We start from the raw sequence: 6,003 nt of genomic DNA, 5'->3' as shown, positions 1-6,003 counted from the left end.
CAGACTGCCTGTTGCACCAACATCCAGGCACGTGACAATACAGAACACCACTGCGGTGTCCAAAGTGCACCAAGGTCAACAAGGCACGTTGAGTTTGATTTTGGACCCAAACGACTCGCTTGGGTTATGTACCTGGTGTAAGAAAAATAAGCTCTTTGGTACCGTGACTCATATGCTAATACAGACATGTTTGTTGATGGTTTATTTACTTAAAAACTGTGCATACTGGAATTACCTAATTAATTAAACAAGCATGAATGATGGAAAAGTACAACTACATGTTTATAATAATTTATAACATGGTTAAAATCTTTAAAACAGTATGACATTTGGCCTTTCAATTACATAGAAATACAAATTTGAAGGCAGGGATCAGAAGTCATATTTCAGGGGCCAGAGTTTTCAGAGGGCAATGAACAGAGTCCATAAACATGACTAAAGTAGGACTAAGCCAAGTGTCAGTGGCATCAGTGACCACAAGAACTAGACTTAACAAAGACCAGGAGTAAAGATATTGAGTAGGTCTAAATTGGAAGTACATCAGGCCTAATTAAACCACATTGTGAACATGACTAGTTTAGTCCAGTCGTCCCCAAAGTGTAGGTTGGGACCCCCGGGGGATAGTGAAGCATGAGCTGGGGGATGTGAGATGATTTCATAATGACACTGTATTACATCTATTTTTTAATTGAAAACAGTATGATTTAGTTTGGGTCGGATAACATAATAAACTACTAAAATATATACAGACATTTGAGTCAGATGTATGGTTATTTTGGGGTCGTGGCCTGAAATGTTTGGGAACCTCTGGTCGACACCACGAGACAATAAGCACATAAGCGAGACTAAACCCGGACAAATCTGATCTTGATGTTCAAATCAGCGTGCAGTGCAGGAGGCTGCCGCCAGAACAGAGCTGCCTTTGCACAAGAACAAACACCCACAGCTGTCTGTCCTTTCTCGCGGCAGGCGAGATGAAACATGGAAAATGTGCTGTCCAAACTTTAGTCCTCCGATGCCCCTACACAAAAAGTTCTTTGTTAACAAGCAGACTTCACTAACACATTCACACCAAATCAACAAGCTTTTATTTTCAATGTCTGCAGCATCACAGTTTGTGCTTTGAGACGTGTTTTCAGAGGAACCGGGGCTCACTGGCCCATTGTGAAAAGCGGGCCAGACCACATTGCTTAGCAGATTTGGCTTGCAGGCCGCTAAATGACGTTCACTGTTCTGGTGCCTAATAGTTTTTGAAAAGCCAGTTCCGTGCATAATGTGTTTTGTAATAAACACAATTACAAAATAAAGTTTTATTGCACACAGCGCGGTTTCTTCCATTTCGCCGGTCAATTTATACCTGTGCTAATGGCACCAATTACAGACAAATTAAAGGTGCATACATTTACATAAAGCTTCCTTCACATGCGTAAACCGCTCTTAATGAGGGCTTAAACTGTATTTATGCCCATGCCTTCCTCGCTCCACCCAAGAGACACGCTTATCCATGTTCCTTTGCTCCACGCATGCTTCCATATTTCAAACGCTTGTGAATCCACAGCTGCGAGCCATGTTCACAAATGCACAGATAGGTAATAAATCAGCGCTGGGTGTGCGAGCCTCTGCCACGGCACTTTAAATCAATTACTGCACGCTGTTTGCACTTCCCAGCATGCCTTGCAGTCGCCGGCTCTGACCTTGCCGACAACACCTCGAGCCAGGACAAGCTGCAGATAATAGCTGACATGTACATGAGCAAAAGTTACATGCATAGCCTCTAATGACGAAGGAGGCGGTGCAAGTGTGCTCTAGATTTTATGGTCCAGTAAAGAGAGTTGGTTTTGCATTGACAAGAAGACATTTTTGTTGTAAATTTCAAGCTTCTAGATGTGATCTATGTCACTTTTCTGGTAAATTATTGTAACCAGATTCAGGTAAACAAAAATGAGGACACAGGGATTTCTGTTGCTGTTTGTTTGTTTGTTTGTTTGTTTATACATGTTAAAATCAAGATGGCCCTTGAGTCCTTTCATCCAGCAGGGTTTTTATTTTTAAAAATTTGATGTTGTGAATGTGCTATGTAGTGGGCCTCAAAACTCCTGCAGTGGATACCTTTGGAATGTACTTTTGGCAGGAAAAAAGGCCATAACAATGAAGTGGATGACACAAACGGCACCAACGATCAAGGACTAGACTGACATCATTACAGACACTTCCAGACTTGCCTCACCCCAGACACTTCTTTCAGCTCCTCCGAAGGGATCCAGAGGTGTTACCAGGCCAACCGAGACATGTGGGACATGCCCGGAGGCGTCCAGGAGATATCCGGAACAGATACCCAAGCCACATCAGCTGGCCCCTCTTGACATGGAAGAGCAGAGGCTCTACGCTGAGGTCCTCCCGTGTGATTGAGCTCCTCACCCTATCTCTAAGGGAGTGCCCAGTCACCCGGCGGAGGAAACTCATTTCTACCGCTTGTATCCGCAATCTTGTCCTTTATCTTTTACCAAAGCTCATGACCATAGGTGAGGGGAGGAACTTTGCCTTTCGACTCAGCTCCTTCTTCACCACAACAGTCCATCCTTCCCTCACTCGTGAACAAGAACTCCTCTATTTGGGACAAGGACTCCCCACCCACTTGGACCCCTGACTGCGTCTACAAATTCTGTCCATAAGGGCAGCTTTGGCGGAGTCCAACATGCACTGGGAACAGGTCTGACTTACTGCCGGCAATGGAAACACAGCTCCTGCTCCGGTCATACAGGGACCGAACAGCCCTGAGCAAAGGGCCCCGGACCCTGTACTCCCGGAGCACCCCCCAAAGGACACCACAAGGAACACAATTTAACGCCTTCTACAGATCCACAAAGCACATGTGGACTGGTTGGGCAAACTCCCATGAACACCCGATGGAGGGTATAGAGCTGGTCCAGTGTTCCACGACCGGGACGAAAACCACTCTGCTCCTCCTGAATCCGAGGACTATCGGTCAGATTCTCCTCTCCAGTACATTGGAATAGACCTTACCCGGGAGGCTGAGGAGTGTGATCCCTCTGTAGTTGGAACACACCCTCCGGTCCCCCTTCTTGAACAGAGGGACCACCACCCCGGTCTGCCAGGCCAGAGGCACGGTCCCCGAACGCCACGCAATGTTGCAGAGACGTGTCAACCAAGACAGTCCTACAACATCCAGAGACTTGATGTACATAGGATGGATCTCATCCACCCACAGAGCCCTGCCACTGAGGAGTTTACCTTATATTTGGATCAAATTGTGCTGAGATTTTGTTTGTATTTATGTTTAGCTGTGCTATTATGTTTGATTTACCCTCTCTGATTGTTTTGTATTCTGTTCTGCTCGTTTTATTTGTTAATTAAAAAAAACATTTGAATGTTAGGTATCATGTAATCAGGGGTCTGCCCCAGGAAAATGTTGAACAAACTGTATGCAATTAGTTGTATTGCATTTCATTTTGGAGAAAAATAATATATGCATATATTTGTATAGGTTGTTACATCCGCCCAGCTCAAGTCTCAGAGCCTCACAAACACTACAGGACGCCTGACCAAATATTTAGCTTGTATTTGTGATGATAGGACTCTGCCGTGGAGGTTGAGACTGTTCCCGTACTGCACTTCAGTTTCCAGCTCTGATTTAGGAAATGTATCACCGTCAATATTATGTAGTGATTTGGCGTCGAGCACCACTGCATTTTATCCAATCAACTGTAGGGGGCGCACTATAAAATGGGTCCGCTTTCCCTTACCTGACCTCTCCCCTCTCTGACGTCACATCCGCCGTGCAGCGCTCGTTGCTAGTAGCAGAATAGTGCGAAGTTGTGATGCGCCGTGTTGGAGCATCAGGCCTGCAGTCGTAAGGCGTAAAGCCAGCAACAAGCGACTAATCTGCTCTGCGGGTAAGGGCAATCGGCATAATCAACTTCGGCACAGTGCAGAGGTCTATATGCTGTTATTTTAGAGGGCCGATGCTCGGCGACAGCACCGTATAGCTGAACGGAGTCAGGCGTTCGGGGTCTACTGTGTGGCTGTCGGGGGTGTCTGGGTCTCCGGTAGGTGTGCTGTCATAGCCCCACTGAACTATGGCACCTCTGTAATTGTGCGAAATTGTATTGTATTTTATTGTGTGTAATGTGTTTATCTGTACTCAGAGCCCCGGTGCTGCCGCCTCCCCTTTTTCTTTTGGACCGCTTTCTTCTCTGCACCGTGTTACGGACACCTTTTGTTTGGACCGTGTTACGCACAGCTTTCTCTGGACCGTATCGCGGACAATCGCTGTCTGTACATCGTCACTGTGGCTGCGGGTCGGCTGCCGTAGGCCAAACTTTTGGAACAGGAACGGGATTGAATGTGACTCATGTGAATCAATTGATTTAAATTATCGCAATTATAAATAAATTATATAGTAAATCTATGCCTCTGTATCGATTTTGCTTACCTGTGCGCCTTATTTTAGCCTATCCATTTTAGGTCCTGAGCCTTCTCTCAGGTGGCGTTGTTGGTTTGTAATTGTAGTTTACAAGTACAATTGTCCTAGCATTAGCCCTCGCATGCCACAATTAGATAATCTTTCGTCAAATAAAAAGTGCTTTAGAGTTTGCGACCTCGACTTTATCTGCAGCACTGATCTTCACAATGACTAATATTGGGTAGATTTCTGTTCGCAAAGAGCAGCCTGTCCCGTCCTCACACTGGAGTGAGGATGGGAGAAGTTCAGACACAGATTGTATCTCATCAGATGAGCCAAGATAGTTGCCCAAACTATGAAAAGTGGCCCACACAAAGCTGGCAGCTGGCAGCCAGTCATTTTAAAATCCATCCCTGACGTTCTTTTGAATCCCAATAATTATTTGTTTTCTACTGTTTGTAAGAAACAATTCGTTTTGCGTGACGCACTTAAGCATGATACTTTACATTATAATATCTGGACACCATTATAACTTGACCCAGCAAGTTATTCTGCAGAAGGATAACCTAATATTTGAAAATCTGATGTGTGTGTGAGTTATTATTTCTCTTAGCCACAGGGCAAAATGACACAAAAGAACAGCTCTCCTTCCACCGGGAAACACTGTATGCTACTTTGACCCTTACATCTGCAAACCGTCCCAACAGATTTCCCAAAAAAAACACCGGCACTTAATCCCAGCAGCTCAGCGTTGTCATGGAAACATACTTTCATAAAAGATAGTGCCCTTCTGTCACTTTTCACTCTATTGGACCTGGTTCTGGACCCCGAACAAAGAGACATGAACAAAGAGTTGAGAGAACGGCTGAGTTTTATGACCTTTTCACAATGGCACCTTAAGTGAAAAGTGCGGCTCTTCGTTGACAGTCCCTAGTTTATGTCCGTTGTGAAGTATTTACGTCGCATATAAAGTTGTTAACATGTGCTTGATGAATGATTTTGATTTATTTTTAACGCATGGTTCATTTTTGTTCAATCTTTGGTCTGTTTTAGTTAAGAGGTCTACAAATAATCCTCTGTCAGTAAAAAGTATGTGGTGTAGAGCAGGGTTCAGACTTTGGGGCAATGCATTTGACTTTTAATGATTATGAAGTAAATATAAATAATTCAGTTCTTAAATTGTGTTTTCTGTATAGTTCCACCACCTGCTTTCCCCAAAACAAGGAATCTATTTTTCAAAACTGTGTATCATTCTTGCGCAGGGGCCGTACTAATCTTCTTTGCATGGTTCCAATTTTAGAATTTGAGTTGGCAAATAACACACAGTACAAACCCAAGAAAGTGCTTTTCTGTTGCATAACATCAAAAACATGGCTTATCTGAGGAAGAAACACAGCAAACATAAATAGTTTATATACACTATAAAGAGTGACATAAATAATAAATAATTGAAGACATTATGTGTTACAGTCTATGATACACATTCATATTGTAATATTGAGCTAAACAACTTTCCAGCACCATGTCACGGTGTAGCTATACTATTGTACAGTAAAGCGAGTCACTTTTTGTTACAGCCT

The 6,003-nt window shown here is 43.8% G+C and overlaps 1 non-coding gene across 1 annotated transcript; it reads right to left on the bottom strand.

Annotated features, from left to right (window-relative positions):
• Positions 1-5,640: 5,640 nt before the first annotated feature.
• On the bottom strand, positions 5,641-5,745 carry LOC140360084 (U6 spliceosomal RNA). The gene has a single exon (XR_011926899.1). It is a non-coding gene; the product is annotated as a U6 spliceosomal RNA (small nuclear RNA).
• Between the last annotated feature and the right edge of the window lie 258 nt (positions 5,746-6,003).

Source organism: Eucyclogobius newberryi, unplaced genomic scaffold (genome assembly GCF_026437365.1).
Source record: "Eucyclogobius newberryi isolate DKJ021-1_F unplaced genomic scaffold, fEucNew1.0.hap1 SCAF_14, whole genome shotgun sequence".
NCBI classification, from domain to species: Eukaryota; Metazoa; Chordata; class Actinopteri; order Gobiiformes; family Gobiidae; genus Eucyclogobius; species Eucyclogobius newberryi.
Note: the sequence above shows the minus strand (reverse complement) of the source record. Positions and strands in the feature narration are given on the sequence as shown.